Raw genomic sequence first — 25342 nt, forward strand, 5'->3', positions numbered from 1 at the left:
AGGACCGCAAAGAGAGGGAGAGAGAGAAAGAGAGAGAGAGAGATATTAAGGAAGTATGGACCTGGGGCTCTGCCTTTATTAGGGTTGGGGGTGGGGTGCCTAGGGTTTCAAAGTTTCACTCTTTATTTTTATATAAATTTATTTACTTTATTTTTTGGCTGCGTTTTGGTCTTCATTGCTGCACGCGGGTTTTCTCTAGTTGCAGAGAGCAGGGGCTACCCTTCGTTGAGGTGCATAGGCTTCTCATTGTGGTGGCTTCTCTTGTTGCAGAACACAGGCTCTAGGTGTGCGGGCTCAGTAGTTGTGGCTCGCGGGCTCTAGAGCGCAGGCTTAGTAGTTGTGGCGCACGGGCTTAGTTGCTCCGCGGCATGTGAGATCTTCCCAGACCAGGGATCGAAACGGTGTCCCCTGCATTGGCAGGCAGATTCTTAACCACTGCGCCACCAGGGAAGTCCCCAAAGGTTCACTCTTTATTTGGTGAATTTAAAGCGTAAAAGGGGGAATTGGGACATGGGAAAGGAAGGGTGAGGTCATACAACAGGTCAAGTTTCTAGGTTACCCAGTGCTTTCTGAAAGGGGAAATTTATGTGTGGGTTTAGCCTGGTTCCTTATCTCCTTGTTTTGATAGTAGCGAGACTAGTAGTGAAATGGATGTAGTTTTTTGTTGTTGTTTTTTTTAGCTTTAGAGTAAAATGTTTTATTTTTTATTTATTCTAAACTGGTCACCAACTTTTAATAATGATTTTTTAAATTTTATTGGAGTATAGTTACAATGTTATGTTAGTTTCTGTAATAACCTATATGGGAAGAGACGGATGTCTAAAATGGATGCTTCAGCAATCAAAAGCTCGAAGTCAGGAACTTACACTGCAATTAAAAACCTTAACGTCAGGCGCTTATGATACAGTATGTCACCTCATTTTACCTTGCTTAGGCAAATATATGATATTTTATATATTCCCATTTTAGATATGAAGACCCTGAAGCTCAGATAAGTTATTTGTGCAAAATCACAGACATTGGGATTTGAGTCTGTGAAACTCCCAAACCATACTCTTTTCCCTCTCACACATTTGGTGTGTGTTACATGAAAATGAAACCCAGTTAGAGGACTGCAGAATTGAAAACTGCTCTGGTGGGCTCCAAAGTAGAGATGCTCGAAGAAGTTGCTATGCCTGCATGATTCCTGTAGACCGTTTATGTGAATGGTATTTGAATGTGTATTACTACTTTGGGGGCATGACTGATATAGCTGCCACTGTGCTGTCAGTAATTTAGTGTGGATGGTTGACAGGGAGGCTCTATGGCAAGACCATTTCCCCTAGAGTTCACTGCCAGGGTTGGAAGCCTTACTAGCTTCCAATCTTGTATACCTTCCTTGACTTTCTTGGGCCTTAGTTTCTACCTCACAAGGCTGTTGTGAGGTTAAATGAATTAATGCATGAAAAGTTGTTCTGTGGTGGAAAGCACTTTGTAAGTGCTTAATAAATGTTAGCCATCATTGATATTATGGATTTTGTTTACATGGATCTTAGGCTAATGCAAAATAAATAAGGGATTAGGGATTCTTAAGGGATTAGGTGGGGATTTAACTCTCTTTCCTCCCTGATGAGTGGCAGACACCACTAATCAAACATGGCCCTCTTTACCTCCAGGACGAGACAAGGCCTTAGGATCCTTACCACAAATGCCTCAACCAGATATCTAAGAAGTAGTTGGGTTTGGCATGTAGTAGAGAACTTATTTTTTGCCATACTGGGTGATAAGACTTTCTTTTTTAATGAATAACTTCATGTACTAAAAAGAAATGCCACAGCATCCCAGCTAGAATAAAGCTACTTCAGTGCAGACCGGCTTTATGATGGACCTTTCTAATAGTTCTTTTTAAATGAGATAAGTCACACACACACAAATGAAATGTGGCATAATGATCTAAAATGAAATACGAATTTCATTCCTGAAGGACTCCCCCCAGGAAATTTGTCTCCATATATTGTGTTCTCCAAAACTGCAGTGGGTGTGATCTGCTTTGCAGCGTCCGTAGGTTGTTCCCTTCACTTAAACTGCAAGTCACAGTTTCTTTTAAGTGACTAACTAACTCTTTATTTAGGTAGCCTTTTCTTTGTTAGCGTCCCTCCATGTAATTTTGTGGCTCACCTCTGCCATGTTCTTTAATCACGTAATCATCACTTGGTAAGCTTTCTCTTTAGCCATATTGTGGACTCTCTGAGGGAAGAAAATTGCTTTCATCTCTATATTCTAGGAGCCTAGAATGGTCCCTTGTGGGCAATACAAATTCATTTAATGAAGTTCTGGTGACTTTGCCTAAGTCAGAGGATACAGATCCTTTACATTTTTTCCTCAGACTTTACATCCCTTCTCATTATTTCTTCCAGCTCCTCCGAGTGCTTTGGACAGCTAACATATACTACATTAGACACAAATGTATCCTAAAACTTCATCAGACATTACCATGAAAACATGAAATCTTTACCATGAGGCTAACATTATCACATCATTGTTAAAAATCTTTATTTTACTATTCAAAGGATATTATAACTATTTAATTAAACCTTTTCCTTGTTGCCATTCTAGTATGGGAACATTGTCACAGAAGGAAATTAAATCTTAGTTATAGGAAGAATAAGATCTTTGGCATTAAGAAAACTTGTATTCATTCTTCACAACCCATATTAGATATCATAGATATCATTTTATGCACAGTTTCTTGTCTGCTCCTTCTATGGGGATTCTTGCCAATTTCTGTGCTGCTTCCCAGTCTGTACCCATTGCTATCATTGCATGCACTACTCTATACTGTAATTATTATCATTTTTTAACTTTATTTTATATTGGAGTATAGTAGATTAACAATGTTGTGATAGTTTCAGGTGTACAGAAAAGTGATTCAGTTATACATATACATGTATCTATTCTTTTTCAAATTCTTTTCCCATTTAGGTTGTTAAATAATATTGAGCAGAGTTTCCCTGTGCTATTCAGTAGGTCCTTGTTGAGTATCCATTTTAAAAATAGCAGTGTGTACGCGTAAATCCCAAACTCCCTAACTGTCCCTCCCCCCCCCCCACCCCCATAACCATGAGTTCCTTCTCTTAAGTCTGTGAATCTGCTTCGGTTTTGTAAATAAATTCTTTTGTATCATTTCTTTTTAGATTCTGCATATAAGCGATATCATATGATATTTCTCTTTCTCTGTCTGACTTATTTCACTCAGTATGACAATCTCTAGGTCCATCCATGTTGCTGCAAACGGCATTATTGCATATTTTTAAATGGCTAAGTCCTGTAATTATTATTTTAATAGATTTTATATTTAGAGAATTTTAGGTTCACAGCAAAACTGAGCAGAATGTACAGAGATTTCCCATATGCCCTGGCCCCTAGCCTCCTCCAGTACCAGCCTCCCCTCCACATCACTACCACCCAGAGACCATAGCTTAAGGTACACTCTTGGTGTTGTGCATTCTGTGGGTTCGGACAAATGTTAACGACATGTATCCACCATTATAGTATCATACAGGGTAGTTTCACTGCCCTGAAAATCCTTTATGCTCCGCCTATTCATCCCTTTCTTCCCCTAATCCCTAGCAGTCACTGATCTTTTTGCTATCTCCACAGTTTTGCCTTTTCCGGAAGGTCATATTGTTGAAATTATATACTATGTAGACTTTTAAAATTGGTTTCTTTCACTTAATAATAACTATTTAAGGTTCCTTTATGTCTTTTTATGGCTTTATATAGCTAATTTCTTTTTAGTGCCCAGTAATATTCCATTGTCTGGATGTACCACAGTTTATCCATTTATCTGCTGAAGGGCATCCTGGTTGCTTCCAGGTTTTGGTGATTCTGAATAAAGCAGCTGTAAACAGCCACATGCAGGATTTTGTGTGGGTGTAATTCTTTTTCATGTCTATTGCCTTAACAAAAGTGTGTGCTCTCTGAAGTCACCTTTCATCTTTTTGTTCCCTGCACTGAAAACAGGGCCTGGCACCGAGCAGGCACTCGGGAAACTTGTAGAATTGATAGTGTGCAGCACAGTGAATGGAAGAAAGAAGCGCATGTTCCATTGCAGATCACTTTCTTGCTTTGAGAGAGGCTACATAAAGGATTTCTAATTCAGGATGATCTATTTTCAACGTCTTGTGGAAGCCATTAGTTTCAGAAGGCATGATGATAGTTTTGCTTTGTTGAAATAGATTGTAAAGGCTTTGGCTTGAAACTCAGGTACTCAAAACAGTGAAAGCATAATCAAAAATTGATAAACTTATAGGGAAACAAAAATGGGATTCAGTGTTTTTTTCTTATTCTACAATGGACAAGGGAGGGATTTCTGGATTGGTCTTTAAATCCTCAAATAACATTTTCTTCTCATGAGTAAAAGAAAGAAGGAATATATATTCTTTTTTTTTTTTTTTTTTTTGCGGTACGCGGGCCTCTCACTGCTGTGGCCTCTCCCGTCGCAGAGCACAGGCTCCGGACACACAGGCTCAGTGGCCATGGCTCACGGGCCCGGCCGCTCCGCAGCATGTGGGATCTTCCCGGACTGGGGCACGAACCCGTGTCCCCTGCATCGGTAGGCGGACTCTCAACCACAGCACCACCAGGGAAGCCCCGATTCTTTTTAACTATTCACTGGGGAATTGTTTCAAAATTTCAGCTGTTACACTAAAGTTCTTTGACCCAATTTTAAGAACCCAATCTAATTTAACTTTAAGCTTCTTTTTTGCATATATATACAAACCCCCGTCCACCCCACCCCCGGGATATGCAGTAAAAACCTCATGGATAAAAAGAACATTGCATATATTTGGAATATGGCCTACATGCAATATTATATAATATTGTCCTAAATACATGCACATATGGGCATAAGTTTTGTTTCCATAAATAAAATCCCACTGTTCAAACGCTAATTCTGAATGCTTGAACTCCAGTTTTCCAAGGCACATTTATCAGAGTCTTCAAAATTATTTAAGCAGGATACCAGAGCTCAGTGAATTTTTCCTTTTGTATTATAACATGGTTTATGTTTGGTTTTGTTAGCATGTATATATTATATACAGAACATCTACAAGTCAAGATTTTTTCCATAACAGTATCTAATTTAGGATGCTAATCATTGTATCTCCCAATCATCTCTGCTTAGGCATGTGTTATAATAGTTATGTCTCATGTAGACAGTGACTTTTAGTTCATCAAAATGCAGGAGAATGTTTTTCTCTGCACATTTATACTGATTCAGAAAACTTGAATTATGTACACCTTGCAACCTGGTCTTTAAATTTTCTTGGATATAGTCTAAATGAATAGAATTTGGAGGATTTACAGACCTTTAAGCGCCATGAAAGTACATGATTTTAGTTTAGTAATGTGTGAGGATGAACAATGCAGTCTTTGGTTTAGATATGCAGAACCTAATCTCATAAATAAAAGTACCTATTCCTTGCATCCAGAAAAGGAACAATTGAGCTAATGTTTTTTAAGTGATAGGTTATGTTTCCATATATATAAATTTATTTATTTTATTTATTTATTTTTGGCTGTGTTAGGTCTTCATTGCTGCTCGTGGCCTTCCTCTAGTTGTGGGACTAGTCTTCCTTGCGGTGCACGTGCTTCTCATTGCAGTGGCTTCTCTTGTTTTGGAGCATGGGCTCTAGGCGCATGGGCTTCAGTAGTTGTGGCACGAGGGCTCAGTAGTTGTGGCTTACGGGCTCTAGAGCGCAGACTCAGTAGTTGTGGTGCACGGGCTTAGTTGCTCTGCAGCATGTGGGATCTTCCTGGACCAGGGATCGAACCAATGTCCCCTGCATTGGCAGGCGGATTCTTAACCAATGCGCCACCAGGGAAGTCCCAAAGCTATCTGTATAAGAGTCATCTCTGAGATCAATGTACTTAGTTAGCATTTATACCATCATTTACGGGGTTTATATTTTATTCACTTGAATCAACATGACTGAAGGAACCGAGGAAGCAACAAGCAAGTTTATTTGGAAAATGTGTTTCTTACGAATCTGACTTCTACTAATAAAGACTTCAAAAGGAAACAAAGAACATCCATGACTTTCTAACCTTCATTAAAGCTATGGAATTGCTAGAATCCAAAAGATGAAAAACAAACTATTTAGGGCAACCTCATTCTAAATTATGATAGAATTAAATTTTTCTGATAATTATGATTCAAATTCTTATTATTTGACCAGTCAAAGGACAGTTGTAGTAACATCTTATAATCTCTAGAAGTAGAGCAAAGCTGTTAGGCAGCATTGAGTAGTGGTTAGAGTATGAGTGCATTTTTATGCTTTATTTAATAGGTGTGTGATCTTGGTCAAGATTCTTAACCTATCTGTGCCTTTATTATTTCACCTTAACATGGAGGTAAAAAAGAATTCCTGCCTCCTACGTTTGTTATGAGGAATAAATGTGTTAATAGATATTATACATGCTTAGAACACTGCCAGACACAGAGTAAGCTAAATAAATATATACTATAAAAAGATCTTACATTTTCAATAAAATTATGAGGTAGTATTTTTACCCCTCCCTCTTCTCTTTCTTTAAGGATTATGGTCACAAATCAAAACTAGTATATAGAACAAGGGATGTGGATTTAATAAGGACAAGGAATTTAATACAGTTTTGAAATTTGAAGGTACCGTCTGATATTCAGCATATCTGAAGTAATAACTATCTCTTGCAATATCTTCAGATTTATTAATGGAATTCTGCTTCCTGTTACATAACTTCTCTGCATCTTTAGGTATAAATATTATTGTATATAATTAGAAGATAAGATATTTACCTGTAAGTATTCTTGAAAGACAGAGTTTTACTCAGAATGTGTCAAACTCAATACAATTTATGCCATAAAAGATCAAAATCTCTTGGTAGCAGAGTGTTATATGGTAGTGTCTCAAAAAGTATTCCTTTTTTTATTTGATCGAAGACAAATTTTGATTGTAACAAGGATTCTTTTTAAATCAACAATCCCTAAAATAACTTCCCCATTTTTGTTACATAAAGCATTGGGCTGTTGATTAGAATTAGGGAGAAGTGTCCTATAGAGAAACAATCCTACACTGAACGAAGACAAATAATGTTTCTTTATTCCAGGACTTCTTGGAGTCTTTAAAAAGTCAGTGCACATTATTACTCTGTAAGAGAAGGATCAAAAACTTATCTGATCCATGATGTCTTTGGGGTGGCAGAGCAAAAACAAAAATATCTCACGTGGCTGGGATTTCATAGAGACACAATAGTTTGTGGAAGCTGCCGTAATGGTGGCACATAGTACACCCTAGGCAATGGAGACTTCATTTTAGGTGCAAAACAATACTGATGGCAGTTGTGCTTCTTTGTGTGATTCTGTCAGCGGTGCTGCCTTTGTCCTTTGAAACCATTTTCAAACGAGGTTAAAAGGATATTAACCCTCAATAGAACTGCTGATTGCTGAGTAACATGAGACTTGTTATGGCTCTCTGATATTCTACCTCATGTGTCTCCGCGGAAAGGAGAAATTTAAAGTGATAAGGGAAATCCTCTGTTGAACTGTGTTTCAAAGCTAGAGTCCCTTACAATAAATAAGAGAGAAATTGTGCAATGTCTTGAGTTGTACAATGCAGGTTTGTTCATGGAGAAAATACCTGAAGCAGACACGGAGTTCCAGAAGCTTTATTAGGGAGTGGCTTGGGCAGTGAATCGCTCAAGCAAAGCTCTGACTGGCAGTCGAGTCCCTTTTATAATGTCACAGCTGTGCCCTAAGCTCTAGTGGTATCTGCGCACAACTGGGATCTGCCGTTGACAATATATATAAATTGGAATTACGGCACTTTTGTTTGAACTTCTTCCTGCCTTACTTTGAGGTACAATAGCAAACATTTTGTCTACAATTTTTACCTTAATCCATGATTTGTGTTCCTTTTCTTTCTGGAAAAATCCACCACATGGTCATGACAAAATCCCCTGTGGATGATTTTAAAATTAGGATTCCTTCTTCACCCAGAAAATGTCACTGCTTTAAAATAAACAGAAAATTGGAGGACATTAGGAAATCATGTCTTGCTCTCATCTTAGGTATTTTCTTTTAGAAAAGAGATCAAACAGGTTTTTCCCCCCTTTTTTGGATGAATCTAGAGGCAAATTTGGGTCATTCAAATTAGAATTTGATATAAACATTAAAAATACAATTTCTGTATAGAAGCCCTATTGGAGTACCACGGATGCTTAGCAACTGAAAAAATGTTATTTTAAAGGATAGTCTACAAAGCAAGTGCATATAGTATGACCTTTGATATTTTAATTTTATATATTTAAGTTTTTAGGATTACCTTTGAAGAGACAAAATTTGAAGCTAGATATACCAGACTCTGTGATAATATGTAATATGCTTGCATGGTCTAAAGCACCAGGTGAAGTTTACATATGCCAAACAAAAACTAAGACTAGTAGATAAAAGCAGATATTAAATAATTTCATATAAACATTTCTAAACATTACAGCTTAGAATTACTTCATATGTATAGATGATGCACGTGGAGCAAGATTTAAAGGAAAAAAATGCTTATGTACAATCTGGTGCTTTTCTCACTAATTTCTAAACTCAAATATTAGAAACTGTTCCAAGACTAATTTTCTCTCCATATCAAATGAGAATGTGGTTTAAAAATCAAAACCTGAATAAATCCTTGGTTATAAGATTCTACATGGCTTATTAGTAGGTCTGGAATTTCAGGCGTTGGGTTGTCATCAAATCTCTAGTGGATTCTTAGAAGAATGGGATCTCAAACTAAGAAGTTTTTGACCACTATCTGCTTTCTTTCTCAATCTGTTGTTTCTTACACTCTTTTATCATCTTTTCAGCCTCTTCACCTCTCACCTAGCCCAAGAAAAACTGCCTGAGGAGGAAAGGTTTTATTTTCCAGGCTTTTCTACCCTTTGAAACTGTAGCAGAAAGAAGAAAAGAGGCAAAGATCCAATTATATGCCTTCAGGATGACAGCCTGAAACGCGTGTGTCTCCCTTGTCTCGATAAGAAAAAAATAGAGTATTTCTCTATTAAAGGATGGAGAGAAATTTGTAGCAGATATGATTGACCTTCTCAGTTATATGCACACGTGAAGCTCACATTATTTTGTTTAACTGCCTCACAGGCCAGGTGGGAGTCTCACATAATCTTTTTGTCTATTATTTAGTACTTTAGTTGTGGGCATACCAAAATTTATGCTTCTCAAATTCACTATGGCACAGGACCACTTAAAAAAAACCAACAACAAACTTCCAATCTGTTGCATACCAATGTTTTAAAAAAAATGATAAAATTGTTGCATCAATGTCAAATTGCTAAAAAACCTCTCTAAATGCTTGCTCTTAATTTCTTTTTTTTCTACATTTAAAATTATTTTATTTAAAAATTTTTTTATACATCTTTTTTGGAGTATACATGCTTTACAATGCTGTGTAAGTTTCTGCTGTACAACAAAGTGAATCAGCTATATGTATACACATATCCCAATATCCCCTCCCTCTTGAGCCTCCCTCCCACCCTCCCTGTCCCACCCCTTTAGGTCATCACAAAGCACCAAGCTGATCTCCCTGTGCTGTAATTTCTTTACTTATTTTGTTGAATGGTAACAAATTGGTTAGACACTGGCATTAGATTGAGGTCCGCACTTTGAGTGGCATGGGCAACCATACACTGAGTGTCCATTAATGGCCCATCTTAGAATCCTGGAACAAATTGGAGTCCAGGCAGAAGAGGCAGGTGTGAAGGCAAGAAGGCATGGCTGTTGGTATGTTATTGTCTCCTACTTGAGGACAAAATATAAACATAGCCACACTTTACTTGCCCAGTGAGCAGGGTTAACAGTAGGTTCTCCCTTCTAAGACCTAGTCACGAGCCAAGAAGCTGCTGGAGGAAGCTCATGAGGTACTGTGATAGTTGGTCTGCAACTTGTACATCAAAGCCATGAACTTGATTGACTCCAAAGCAGAAGCTGTCCCTCAGATGCTTTTTAATCTGTTCCATGTCCAATTTCAGCAAGCTTGATTATCTGATTTTCCAGCTCACAGAGTAGAAACAGATGATGACAGCTGGCAGTGGGAAGAAATGACTGTTACTGTTCTCTGGCAACTGGAGGAGTTGATAGCTGACTGAATAATCAGACAAAAGGATGAAGAAAATGTGCACCGTAGTCAGGGGCCACTTAGTGTAGTGCTAATAATTCCTATTGGCCTGTCCATAGCCTACTGTTCAAACATGGGGCTTTGCTGTGTGCTTGCTGAGAACCTTAAGTTACTTAAACTCTCTAAGCCCCACCTTCATCCATGAAATGTGGAAATTTCTATTTCATAGACTTTTGGACTGTCAATTAATACAACATATATTAACTACTTTGCAATTGCTAAAATAACTATATCACTGAAAGTTATTATAATTATTATTTCTATGTTTCAGCCTACTAGAATTGTGTTATTTAGTATACTGATCCTGTATCATCAATGTAAGTGAAATTTTGTTCTATTTAGAAATAATTCAACCTAAATCTCTTAACATTTCATCCTTAAAATAGTAGATTATACTAATTGAAACATTCACTTACCCATCACATAATAAAGAGTCTAACAATTTTTTTATTATTTTTTTTTTTTTGCGGTACGCGTGCCTCTCACCATTGTGGCCTCTCCCGTTGCGGAGCACAGGCTCTGGACGCGCAGGCCCAGCGGCCATGGCTCACGGGCCCAGCCGCGCCGTGGCACGTGGGATCCTTCTGGACCGGGGCACGAACCCGTGTCTCCTGCATCGGCAGGCGGACTTTCAACCACTGCGCCACCAGGGAAGCCCCTATATGTATTTTTGAACAAAATTAAAGTATAAATAAATCAATGCTAGTAATTCATTTGTATGGAAGGCCTCATTCCCTGACAATGACCAATGGTAGAATTTGGAATTGCCAGGGCTTAACATTTTTTAGCCTGTCTTGTTATGAATGCATGACAGCACCCTCCGGGCCAGTTCATGGTATTATCACAAAGACCAAAATAGGAAAGGCAATTTATAGGCAAGGTTATGTTTTTATGTTATTACCTTATTTCTATAACATGGGGTCATCAGCTTGTTTCTTGGGCAAAGTTATAATGTGAACTTGGTCTGAGAGAGAGTGAGTAATACTTCAGTAATCCCAGAGAATTATAGAGCGCCTTCCAGGCGGTGGTCAGGGCGCGCTTAATGGCTTAGAGGCAGTGATGCAGCTCACTTGCAAGTTCCAGGAACAACAACAGTAACAACAATATATAGATCATTTAGGTCAGAGGAATATGGAAGACTTTGGCAACGAAAGGAGGGCATGGAGACAAGTCCTAATGAATAGAGAAGTGTGAGTCTTGTAGTAGAAAGCCAGACACGTGTTGACAGTTCACATTACATGGACAGTGGGTGGTGTTTCCTGTAATCTGTTCATCTCTTTCTTCTCCTAAATCCCGGTGGAAGAGTTTTGCAGCAGGTTAGTTGAGAGCTCTCAGTTTCTAGCCAGTTGTTCTAAACTGAGTAAGCCTTGTTCATTCACTTCTTGCTTGTAAATTGGTAGTCAGAAGGGTGTACCACCTCGGATTAGCCAGGAGATTCTGATCTACGTGCAGTGACTGAGGTGCTTCAACACAAGTCTGAACAGGCCTTTCCCTTACACAGCTACCAGCGTGTGCAGCATTCAGGAGATTCGAGGCACTGTTTTATCCAGTTGTAGACAATGCCAAGAGGTTTGAATTCATCATCCTCTTCAGATATAATCAAATTAATTTGCAGCAAAACATGAATTGCAGTTCTTTTGCTTTATTCCACAACTTACGGAATTGATATCAATTCTAAATCTGTCAGATATGTAAGCACAGCAGTATTTTAACTTGATACCAGTTTTAATATGTTTAACTTTTAAAACAATATAGCTCCTCATATTGGACTATTTTATTCATTCTACTAACATTTAAATCCAAAGCATTTTAGTCAGATGAACTTTCTGAGTTGAAATGCTGGCAAAGGTTCATGCATATATAACATCTCTTTAGCCAAATCCTGAAATATTGATGGATTTAAATATGTTTAAAGATCTTTTTGAAAAGAAAAAATGCAGTAATTCTGAATTTTTAGGCTATTTGATTTGATTTCAAGAAACTAAGCATTTAAAAAATGTAGGGACTTTTCTCAAATCCACTAAAATGATCACTTTTAGCTGAATTTTAAAATGTTACCCCCAAAATGGTATGAATAATGAGGTTTTTGTCTGCAGTAAGATTGCATGAGAAAAAGCCTACATTTATGGAAAGAGAAAACAAGTGTGACTATTTTAAATAAGTACTGTTATGTTAACTACTTTTCATTGTTTATTAAGATATATTATCTAGGCACTTGACAGGTGGATTACTGACCATAAGGAAAAGAAGTATTCTGTAATTAAGATAAATTGTAATCCATCCTGTTGATTACTGACAATGCCAACCATATTTCATATTGCCCATTCATGCACCACAACAGAATTGTGTATTTGACTGAGGTGACTTCAAAAGTTAAAGTTGCTATTTTCTGGTGTTGAACTGACAATGGATATATTTTAGTTTTTTATAATTTTTTTAATTAATTAATTAATTATTTATTTTTGGCTGCATTGGTCTTCACTGCTGCGCACAGGCTTTCTTTAGTTGCGGCGTGTGGGCGGCCGTACTCTTTGCTGTGGTGCGCCGGCTTCTCATTGAAGTGGCTTCTCTTGTCTCGGGGCACAGGCTCTAGGCACGCGGGCTTCAGTAGTTGTGGCACGTAGGCTCAGTAGTTGTGGCGCACGGGCTTAGTTGCTCCTCGGCATGTGAGGTTTTCCCAGACCAGGGCTCAAACCCGTGTCCCCTGCGTTGGCAGGCAGATTCTTAACCACTGCACCACCAGGGAAGCCCGACAATGGATATATTTTCATCAAGAATAATAATAAGATCTACAAACCTTGACAGTGTCCGTGAGCACATCTCCTCACGTATACATATACCTCTGTCCCCAGCCTTCATTGCCCCCTTCAGTTCTACATGAGGTAATCACTTACCCAGTGTGGGAGGTTCAGCTGCGTGAGTCTGTTCCTGTATTGTTCAGTAGGGCAGATGTCTCCAATTACTATGGCAGTGTGCACCTTGGATGAGTCAGAGGTGAAGTGTGTAGGATTTTTAATTGAATTTGATTTGCATCAAATCATTTACACCGAGCCAGCCAAGGATAATTGCTGATGGTTGATGTATAGGAGTACACCTGGAAGGCCTTCTGGGGTAGAGTGACTCAGCAGACATGATCTTCTCAGTCAGTTGGCATGGTGACACCCAATCTGGTTTAAAGAGTCTTATCGCTTCTAAAAAATACAGTGATGTTGCTGGCTGCAGCTCGAATCCATTCTGGCTCCTGTTACACACTCATAGACTATATTTATTTGTTTAACAACAACTTGCCAAGAAAATCACACATGCATTTTTATAATATACCAACCAATGACTCTAAAGTCTACATCTCCACCTCTGACCTCTCCCCCGAACTCAAAACTAATCTTCATGACTCTTCTTGAAATATCCAGTTATCTGTCTTTTAACTCTAATGTGTCCCAAGCAGATCTCTTGCTTCCTGATTCCCCTGAATATGCTACCCTCCCAATATTTCTTCAGAGCATCCTGAGATCTAAGTCGATTAATAGAGAGACACTTGAGTCACAAAGATAAAGTGACAAATGCCAGGTTTGTTAGTGATCAAAGCCAGGTTGGAGGACAGGCTTAGTTGCAGAGTCACGGTGAGATCCCTATGACCACACCTGCTCCCAGGCTGAGCTTCGACCTACATCCCCACCATCTGCCTGCCTACGTGAAACACACAGGCTGGAGGGGCTGAGAGTGTGTGCTTTCTGAAGCCAAGCAGGCAGGAAAAGCAGAAAGGAAGGGGCTGACTCCACATTGCTTAGCTTCTTTCAAATTTACCAGTCGTATAAGTCCAACCTCTTCCCCTAGAGAGGAGTGATGGGGCTGAGAGAGGGTCCTCAATTTGCAAATGTGCATCTATGAGAGAGCATGTACCGCATCACGGTAAGTGGCTCTAAACTCTGCTCGGGTGCATAAGCCACAAATCAACAGCGTCCTCGATTCCTCCTTTTTTCCTGATCTGCCCAAATCAAGTTCTGTTCCCCTTCTCTTCAAAACATATCCTGAATTCCTCTACTTCTCTGCACCTGGAGAACTACAATGGCCTCATACTGCACCCACCCCACCAACATCCATGCTTTTGTCCCAGCACCAAATATCGTATCAAATCACTTTTCTTTTTAAAACCCTCTAGTGGTTTCCACATTCCTTAGGATGATACAGTAGCCTCTATATATCCTCATCCTTGTCTCTTCCCTTACCTTCTCTCTCTCCCTCACCCGATTTTATTTTAGTACCCTAGTCTTCTTTGAATTCCTTAAGTGTAGCCAAAAGCCTTAGGGCCTTTGCACCAGCTCTCTCCTCTGCCCTGACTGCTTTTGCACCTGATCTTTTTGTAGCTGGTTCCCTTCTCTTATTCAGATCTCAGCTTAAATACCTCCTCAGAGTGCCATTTCCTGACTATCCAACTTCAAGTAGCTGCGTGGTGATTTCCAATCACCATAGTACTCCTTCCTCCCTGATATTTTCTTGTTCATTTTCTTCCACTTATTGCTTTCACCCATTCATTCATTGCTTATTTCCCTCCTCCCACCTAAAAATAAGCTATCTGTCTTGTTTATTTATTTATTTATTTATTTAATTTATTATTTTTTTTGCGGTACGCGGGCCTCCCATTGTTGTGGCCCCTCCCGTTGCGGAGCACAGGCTCCGGACGCGCAGGCTCAGAGGCCATGGCTCACGGGCCCAGCCGCTCCGCGGCATGTGGGATCTTCCCAGACCGGGGCGCGAACCCGTGTACCCTGCATCGGCAGGCGGACTCTCAACCACTGCGCCACGAGGGAAGCCCTGTCTTGTTTATTTATGATAGCGAAGATATCTCTGAGCCTAGAACAGTGTCTGTGACATAATGAAAGCTTAATAACATGTGCTGAATGTGTAAGTATGTGTGTACAGGATAAAATACCTCGAATACCTCTGAAGGATGTCTTCTTGGTGCTGGGGAGTATGAGATGGGAGAGGAAAATTGATATGATTGACTTGTGCTTAGCTGTCTGATAGCATTTCAGCATCAGTATCTTAAATGGAATTCTTCTGCATAAACTTTTGAGTTTCGTAGACAGCAGAGCATTTATGAAAAACAAATTCGGTTTCTACGTAAGTTAGTGGAGCCCAAGAGCTGCTCAGTGCCTCTGGAGAGGGATACAATTTTAAAGAGTGGAGCCAATATCAGTTTGACCTTAGCCTGTGTCAACGTCTGAGATTTGGATGTGCCTATTGACTAGAACAATAGGCCTTTCAAAAATTTACACGGAGCTGAGGGGTAAATTTCAAAAATTTACCTGTGTCCAAAGCTGATCAGGCAGAATGGTACACATCCCGTGAACGGGCGCGTAACAATGATAATAGAAGCTGTTTTTTCTTGACTACGTGCCTGGAAGCCTGCTAAGCTCTTTGCATATATTGTCTTATTGAATCTTATACAAAAATCCTCTGGTGTAGGTATAATTATTACTCCTACTTACTGATGAGGCAACCGAGTCTCAGAGAGATTAAAAAACTTATCATACGGGGCTTCCCTGGTGGCGCAGTGGTTGAGAGTCCACCTGCCAATGCAGGGGACACGGGTTCGTGCCCTGGTCCGGGAGGATCCCACATGCTGCGGAGCGGCTCCATGGCCACTGGGCCTACGCATCCGGAGCCTGTGCTCCGCAACGGGAGAGCCCACAGCAGTGAGAGGCCCACGTACTGCAAAAACAACAACAACAACAACAAAAAAAAAACTTATCATGCAGTGAATGTTTCCATGCCAGGATTCAAATCTAGGCTTGAATCCAGCAATTGATTTTTAAAATATTATTTCTCCAGATAATTTTCAAGGGTACTGGGAAAGGGTCTGTGAGGCCAGTTGTGAGGTACCATGTTTTTGATCCAGTCCAAAACCATGGGGGTTTCTGAGTGTAGAAAGAGGAATGATCATAATGGTGTGTCCTTGGTCAAACCTCAAGAAAGAAGTTGCCCGATTCTTTCTCCCATTCCTTCCCCCTCTCTTCTTTCCCTCACCCAGGTCACACTACCTTGTGATCTTACCAACAGAGTGTGATACAAAGTGGGAGAAAGCCATGTTCCAGCATCTCCCAACCCACTCACCACCACCACCAGCATGTCATGCCCCTGGTAGAACAGTTAATGTGGCTCATTCTCCGCTCACTTGCCCGTTACTTCAGCAGCCACCACTGGCAGAGCTGCCATGAGTGTAGGAGACGTGGATGAGAGTGGATCCAGCAGAATGGGCGGGTGAGCCTGTGAGGCACAGCCCAGAGGAGTCCCAGGAATATTTAGGGGAAACTCTGTGGAAGCATGGAGTCCCTGGATTAACTGTGGGTGGATCATGAGACCCATAAATTTTAGCTTTTTTCGGTTGATTTGCAAATATAATGGAGGGCAGTGCATTTTTTTCTTAAGCAATAAAGGCTGTGAAGTGAATGTAAACCTTTAGCACCCGGAAGTACAGAGAATAAGAATTGTTGCAAATGTTTCTCGCACAGAAACAGAAAACAATGGAAGGGAAAAGGAGAGGCTGAAGCAAAAGAAGCAGCAGAAAATCAGGATGAGACCATAAAAAAAGCGATCAATAAGTTACAAACAAACAGAAAATTTTAATACATTACAAGACGGGAGGTGCTATGGTCTGAATGTCTGTGTCTCCCCAAATTCACGTGTTGGAATCCTAATGCTCACGGTGTTAGAAGGTAGGGCCTTTGGGAGGTGGTTAGGTGATGGGGGTGGTACCCTCATGAGTGGAATTAGTGCTCTTATAAAAGAGAGCCCACAGAGCTCCCTAGCCACTTTCACCATGTGAGGACACAAGAAGTTTGCCACCTGGAAGAGGGCCCTCATCTGACCATGCTGGCACTCTGATCTCAGACTTCCAGCCTCCAGAACTGTGAGAAACACATTCCTGTTGTTTATAAACCACTCAGTCTGTGGTATTTTGTCAGAGCTGCCCAAAAAGACTAAGGCAGGAGGAATTGGAAACTGGTATCACAACCAATAAGTTGTTTATTACTTATTGCTTGTTCTATCTACTTATGTTTCAGGTGACAACGAATTGTACTCAGTTTTATTTTATGTTGTTCATTCAGATATTCTCAAATAGTCCATTTATCATCAGTGATTGTCAGTTGACAAATAAAATTTCGAAGTTTTACTGTAAACGTTTTATTCCAGTAGACTCAGAATTTTGAAGTCTGTAATAAGCAGACCAGTTCTTATGGAAGCCTGCTTGGGCTGGTCTATTTCTTCCTGGAGATACTGGCTCTGTAGCAGTCGCTGAGGGATCATGAACTGCTCTCTTGTCTAGAGCTGTAACTGTCCCGACAGAATTGTGAGTGCTAATGCCTGTTCTGAAGAAATCAATCCTCTTAGAAGGTCAAGAAGGACTATTGGTCATGGAACCACCTCTAGTTTTGGTGAGTCATGTGCACTGAAGAGCTGTCCATATAGAGCCCATATCAGATGGGGTGTTTTAGGGCAAAGAACCACATGTTTGTGCTGAGTGGTCAAATGCTATGGACACCTGACCATAGATACAGGTAGCTGGTGACCAGAGCCTAGTGTTTCTTGGGTAGAAAGGTGTTGGGGCTTAAGGACAGTTAGAACAGCCATATTGAAACTTTTTCAGCAATAAGCACAGATTTAAAGTAACTATTTGTTTAGTTCTCTGGGAAGAGATGAATCATGAACAGTCTTCACCCACAGAGAAACATACAAATGAAGACACCATTCCTGAGAAAGTGGATAAAATCATTCTGGACCTGCATCTGTGGCCACGTATAAAACCAGTGTGAATATTGCCCAGTATTGATGCCTTGGGGACCTGACTCTATGCCCAGCACACCTTTTGGCCACCATGGAATTGGTCTGTTTACAGAATGGTTGGACCATTTCTTTATTGACAGCTGCATACCAGCAGGTCCTGTCAACTGTGGTGGATTCCCAGCTGCCTACATAAATGCTTCAGTGCCTTGGGCTTGTTTTCTGTACATCCTTGAAGTGTTTCTTGAGACCACTCACCGTTGGGCTATTTACCCTTTCTCATTTCAGAAGGGAGATGTTTGAACAAACAAATAGCTTTTATTATCCTCACTAGCCCTGAGAAATTGAGTAGATTTTGACCTGTCTTGGATCCAGCTCCCAAATGGGGCTCCATTTTAGGTTTTGCTTCTGGTCATCCCATCTTGACTGTGGATAAAAAGTAACAGTAACACGAATAGCATTTAACTAGGAAAGTGTGCACCTTAACTGTCTCTGCTTAATGGAAGCAAACTGTTTCTTCTCCAGGTATCCCAAACATGCCTTATTGTGTCAATTTCTTCATGTTTTGTCAGTTTAACTTTTAAAGTGTATATATGTTTCTCCTTAATCATAATGACTACTATTTATTGAGCATATAATATAGAACAGGTGTCTTTTGCATATTACTTCTTATTCTCAAAACAACCCTGCAGTGAGGAAAACTAAACATCAGAAAAGTTTGGTAATTGGTCTAAGTGCAGAGAGTTGGTAAGTGGTCGAGTCAAAATTTGAAACCAAGGTTGCCTGTTCTAATTCTGAGTTCTTTGTATAACATCATGCTTAGTTCTTTTTTCCTTCCTAGGCATTAATTATCTCAAAAGGTTACTTTAGAGAAATCAAAGGATCAAAGAAGAAAGGAAAGAAAAAATGAAGGAAGGAAGGAAGGGAGAGGTTTATTGAGGAAAAGGAAATAGGCATTACTATAGTGATTTTAAGTACACTTAGAGGAACTATTTGTGGTTGTGTATTCCTTTGTATTATACATTGTAAGGGAAAGATTAAATAGTCCCCACTTTAATCGTGGGCATAAAATACATGCTCAGAGAAGCTCTTTCCATCCATAACAACTGTATGATTCCATTATTCAGATCATTTTATTTTCAGTCTACTGGTTTGTTCATAAGGGTTCATAGGTAAGAATTTTATTTCAGTACAACCGAAGAGAAATGTATTGAGATAATCCAATGCATCAAGATTTTCATTTCAGGAAAGGGATATATATCTGTGCATCAAATAAGGGAGATAAGTCTACTATATTTTCATTTAATGAGTCACCATGTGGTGCATACATTTTTCTCTAATGTACACTGGGTATCATTTTTAAAATTTTACTATAACTCCATTCCTTGAAAATCCACTTATTTACCATTAGGAAGTTGGCACCAGACACCATTTCTGCAGAATAGCTTTTCAAAATATAAACTTAAGAGTGGGATAACTTTTAACATTTTATATGTGGTTTGGTCACTTACCAGTGCATGAGAAAACAAAATGAAATACCATATTCTGGCCTTAAAAATGAATTTTAAAAATCACTGGAAAGAAAATGCTTAGCAGTGATAAAGAATAAGTATTTAATTTATACTGTCAGCTGTTGGATTAATAGGTAAGCAGATAATATAATGTATATGAAGGGTATCATCTGAAACATCTCTACCCATCCAGTTAGTGCATTAATATGGATAAGGATGGATTTTAATAGCTTTAATAATGCAATGGAGTAGATACACAGAGAATTCTATATATAGGTTCAAAAATAGATGCAAATGTGACCTACTAATTGAGATCTCCCTGTTTTGATATAATTGCTTGGTAAATTATGCCAAGACTAGATGATATATTTTTACTGTTAATCACTGTAGTTAAAGAAAAGAATGAATTTATAGTATACATGCACTCATAATTTTGTGATTTTTTATTTGGCATCTATATAATTAACGTTATCGCATTTCATGTACAATGGATATTCAAGGTGATAATTTCATGCAACAATAAATATTTTGGAGAAATACCATTAAAATGATATTTTAAACAGAGATGTAATTTTGCTTTTAGCAGAATAGAGAGTATGGAGTTTGACAACTGTACAATTTTCTGTGGGAAAAAACATTTATTACCAATTACACATTACTAAGATGTGACAGAAGAATTCATTTTCATTCAAAATTGAGACAGTTTGAAATTTAAGTATTAAAATCTAGTATATAGAATTTCAGCTATCATAATTAAAAATATAACATGCCATTGGCGGTCCTTAATATGCTCTTTCAAATGAGGTTATGTTAAATATTTGTTGAACAATTTTAGATTATTTCTTAACCTTAATCATTGGAGAAAGCCAAATTTAACTATTTTATTTAGATTGTTCATTTGAGTAGTTAGAAAAGCAAAACTTGAATTACTTTAAATATACAAACAAAATCATCAGGACTTTTCCTGACAAACTCTATAATGGCAAATCGTTTCCTTTCAGGTTCAAAGAGACAGAGTATGGTTAACAGGCTTATAACTCTTGGGAGATTCTGGATAAACTTTAATAACCCCTATCCTAATATTCAGTTAAAAAATGCATAATCAGAGTTAAACTGCTTTGAACACATAAGGATAAATGAAATTTTTTCAAACATTTAAGCAAAATTTCTATGTTTACATGACTCTTACTGCCTTGAATGCATAAAAATATATAAAAATTAAAAGAAAATCAAACAGATAAGATTGGCTTTGTGAATTTTTGAAATTTAAAGACAAATAGTAGAAACAATAATCCTGGCTTAATTATGTTATGATTCATCAATAGATAAAATATCTGTATAGTAGATAAAACAGTATATAATGACTAAATTTCAGAAACCAGGAAAGAAGCTTCAGTGCCTCTCAAGTTTGCCAGAGAGCTAAGTTTCTGATAATTACCATGCACAGAAAGTGGCACCTGTGCAAAGGATTGTTTTGTACAGAGCATTTCTAAGCTTGAGGGGCACGTGGTGGCCTTGGATGACAAGGACCTTGGGAGGAGAACCAGAACATCTCTGGAGTTCCTCTGATGTGCTTTTCCAACAGTAGCTATAACTGAGAAAATGCTGGGTGGGTACAGAGCCTCTCAGCTATTAGAATCAGTTCTGATTTCCTTTGTCTCACTTTCTGTGATGCCAATGTGGGAGCCATCACCAGGCTGTTGGAAAAACTTTCATTCCCATGGCTGTGTGTGTTTAAGGTGATATGCTTTCTGATTATTTTAAATGAATTTTGTCTTAATCAGAATCTTAATTTTTTTTTTTTTTTGTGGTATGCGGGCCTCTCACTGTTGTGGCCTCTCCCGTTGCGGAGCACAGGCTCCAGACGCACAGGCCCAGTGGCCATGGCTCACGGGCCTAGCTGCTCTGCGGCATGTGGGATCTTCGCGGACTGGGGCACGAACCCGTGTCCCCTGCATCAGCAGGCGGACTCTCAACCACTGCGCCAACAGGGAAGCCCCCAGAATCCTAAATTTTTATATAAATTAGTACTTCTCAGAAATGACCGCTGACAGAAAAGTAAATAAATAAATGCTACCTCTTAAAATTAAGAAGTGAATACAAGAAAGGTAACAATGTAACTCTGAAAGTCTTGAAATATTTTTAATTGAGATGTCTATGCATATAAGATAGGTAGCATCCTACATTTTAGTAAAACTGCAGAAACTAATATTCCTGGTTAAATTATTCTCCAACTCATCAATAGGTAAAATATCAAAACCATAAATTAAGAATTTTAATTAAGAAATAAACAAATTATCTATAAACTGTTTGCATTGAAAGTACTATTCTTTTTGTTTCTCTATAGAACAAATATTTAGATTTGTTTTCTTTTACTTAAATATTGCATTTCAAGGCCAATTTTTTTTTAACTATTATTAACAAGAGGCTAACATTATTCCTGTTGCTAGAGGATAATTATTCATTTCTGAATAAAATCACATATTCTGGGCTTCCCTGGTGGCGCAGTGGCTGAGAGTCCGCTTGCCGATGCAGGGGACGCGGGTTCGTGCCCCGGTCTGGGAGGATCCCACATGCCGCGGAGCGGCTGGGCCCGTGAGCCATGGCCGCTGAGCCTGAGCGTCCGGAGCCTGTGCTCCGCAGCGGGAGAGGCCACAACAGTGAGAGGCCCGTGTGCCGAAAAAAAAAATCACATATTCTCTCTTTTTATTAAAGGCAGCAGAAATGTATATGTACTACTAAATATTTTCTTCAAAAACTTGAAGCAAAGGTTCCTTTATAAATAAATAATTGTTTATTATTAGTATTATTAATAATTATTAAGAATTCTAATATTATTACATATTCTTACCTTTAAGCTTGAGTAAAACAAGACTTTTTAAAAATTTGCATGGTTTTGGTCAGGGTTATGTAATTATCTTTACTGAGGAAATTAATTTAGGATGCATTACTAAAATTATTTTAAGAATTACTGAAAAAAAAATGGACAAATGCCCATCCATATTAGAAATGCCAGCTTATTCAAATTCTACATTTGTAAAATATGCCTGTATATCTTAAATAGTGATGAAGAGAGGGATGGGCATATACAAGGAATACATTTTCAGGAGCCCCAGAGTTAGCTTCTGACCCAGAAACTTCTTAGGGTTTATTCTCTGTGTCATTGGTAATTAGCTGCTAAAAAATGGTTAACTGATTTTTTCATCATCCTCACTAAATAGTTGTATGACATTGTATGACAATTTGTTTCATCTAAGAGGACATAGATTCCTAACGCTTTCCTGAGAAAGTTAGACAGGATCTATCTCTAAATATTCTTACTGAAATTGACTGCTAAAACTATGATATTGATATAAATGGAGATTTGCACTAATTCCAAACATAGAAGGGACAATTGTATAATTTGGGCCAGGATATGTGAAACACAGGAAATAGGAAATGTGTTACAATTTTGTCTGTGTGTGTGTTTTGTTGGCAACGAATTTACTATGAGGACAGTTTTTTACTTAAGAATAATTTTATTGTCAGAGGATCGAAATTGTCCGTTTCTAGGTTCATTCTCTTCTTTTTTTTTTTAACACACCCAGTTATTGTTTTCCAGCTTCTCCATTTTACAGTGGATGATCTTGGGCCAATGAAATAGATTTTGTTGATCTTTGAATTGGTTTTCATAACTGTGATCACATCTATTATACTTTTATTGTAATTTCAAAGGCTCCTCAGATGAGAAATAAGAGGGAAGTAACCATTTCTATTGCGATATTTCCAGGACCCAAGTCTACTTGAAGGGTCTGCACAGGGACAGGACCCAGGTCTATATGGGGGGGAATGGAAATAAAAATAGAAATATCACAGTGAAAATATCACAGTCATTGATCAAACATGACAGAAAGGTAATGCACCCATTTGACAAACGTAAACAGCCCCACCAATTATGGGGGAATACCTCAGCAGATAAGAGAAAATTAAAAGCAAATTGAAGAGGATATGCCACTTGAAATGAGGGTCACAAGTGGTTGGAGAGATACAAAAAGGCACAGAAAATGAGATAATATCCTAGTTTAAGATCATTTTGATAAGAGGAGTTAGAATGAGGACTTTTTAAAGGGTTATTTTTCTGCTTAGACATCTTTACAGAAAATTTGGAAAATGCAAGCAAAAAGACAGTACATTTATGAAGTTAGAATTAATTTATTTGGACTTGGGAGATATAAAATTAGTATTTTATGTGGAAATACTAAATAGATTAAAAGGCAAATGTGAACTGTACTGAATGCATATTTGAAGTGATTTTAAAATTTCCATTTGTAACATGTTATGATTCTATCTAACATATTTCCCATAGCTAAGTTTTCAATACCTTTATATCCTCAAGTTTATACAATAATAAATGGTGCTGTCGATTCCAAATAGTTGTTATACTTCAGCTAGTATTTTAGTACTTTTAGTGTGATACTTAAGCCCAATGTTTTTTAGTCATTTCAATATTAGTATACATGCATATTCAGGATATCCTTTCATTTAAATTTGTTATTTATCATTTAATAGAATTACAACAAATGCTTAAGAATTTAAAATATATCAGGCATATTAATCCCATTTTACAGATGAGAAAATTGAGGAACAGAGATGTGCCCAGGGTCACATAGTAAGCAAGTGCCAGAGCCAGAATGTGCCCCCAGCCATAGGGCTTAAGAGACCATGGTTCTATCATTACCCTTTGTTGCGTATCACACTGTACTGCTACTTGTAAGAAATTAGAATAATTTTACAAAACTATAATGCTTTTTTTTAAGAATTTAAGGTAAAATTTGCAAGATCTTCTTTAAACAAAACCCAGAATTTTTCAAAAGGCATTTTATTTTTTAATTTATTTTTTATTGAAGTATAGTTGATTTATAATGTTTCAGGTGTACAGCAAAGTGATTCAGTTACATATATATATATATATATATATGTTCTTTTTCATATTCTTTTACGTTATAGCTTATAACAAGATACTGAATATAGTTCCCTGTGCCACAGTAGGTCCTTGCTGTTTATCTATTTTACATATAGCAGGGTGTTTCTGTTAATCCCGAATTCCCAATTTATCTCTCCCCCCCACTTTCCCCTTTGGTAACCATAAATTTGTTTTCTATGTCTGTGAGTCTATTTCTGTTCAAAAGCCATTTTAAATGGCTTTTAACGCTGTATTCTCTACAGTCGTTTTGTAACATAATATCAGAATCTGACATACAAAAATGGAGATAATTGATATCTTATCTAAACATACTTTTGTATTTGAGGTGGGAAGTGCTCGTGGGAAGTGCTCATGGTAAGAGCATTTTGATATTGTAATTAACTGTCAAATGGAACATTTCCATTTTGTTTTTCTTTTACTGTCCTTTTGCAGATATATTTTTTGTTTGGAAAAGCTAATTGCTTGTCTGTGGAGGGCAGAATGTTTTCACTCAGCCCTTAAATTTCAGTACTAATGTTGCTGCAACAATTAAATGTACCAGCCGAAGTGCTAACTTAGCGTACAACACTTCCCTCTTAAGTTATTTTCAAGAGTTATTATTTCCTTTCTTTGAAAATAACTAATAATGTGTTCCTTCACAACACTTTGCTCCTTGATATTTTAATATGCAAAAATCAGCATTTCTGCTAGCTTTCTTTGCATTATAGAAATGTCTAAAGAGGCACATTTAAAATTCCCTTATGGTATAATTTCCAATATTAGCAGTCTTGTGAAGTGCAGATTGAAAATTTCAGCATAGATTTTTACAATTTGTCTATGAAAATATCTTTGGATTAAAATATAATCACACTACAGAATTTTTAAGTGTCTAATTTATCTTTTGGCAC

At 38.1% G+C, this 25342-nt stretch overlaps 1 protein-coding gene across 1 annotated transcript in view; it reads left to right on the forward strand.

Moving 5' to 3' along the window:
* SGCZ (sarcoglycan zeta) overlaps positions 1-25342 on the forward strand; it is a 908802-nt gene that overhangs the window by 179957 nt on the left and 703503 nt on the right. The gene's annotated exons all lie outside the window — the stretch shown is intronic.

Source organism: Aethalodelphis obliquidens, unplaced genomic scaffold (assembly GCF_003676395.1).
Source record: "Aethalodelphis obliquidens isolate GAN/ISIS:26980383/991018 unplaced genomic scaffold, ASM367639v1 scaffold25, whole genome shotgun sequence".
In the NCBI taxonomy this organism is placed as follows: Eukaryota; Metazoa; Chordata; class Mammalia; order Artiodactyla; family Delphinidae; genus Aethalodelphis; species Aethalodelphis obliquidens.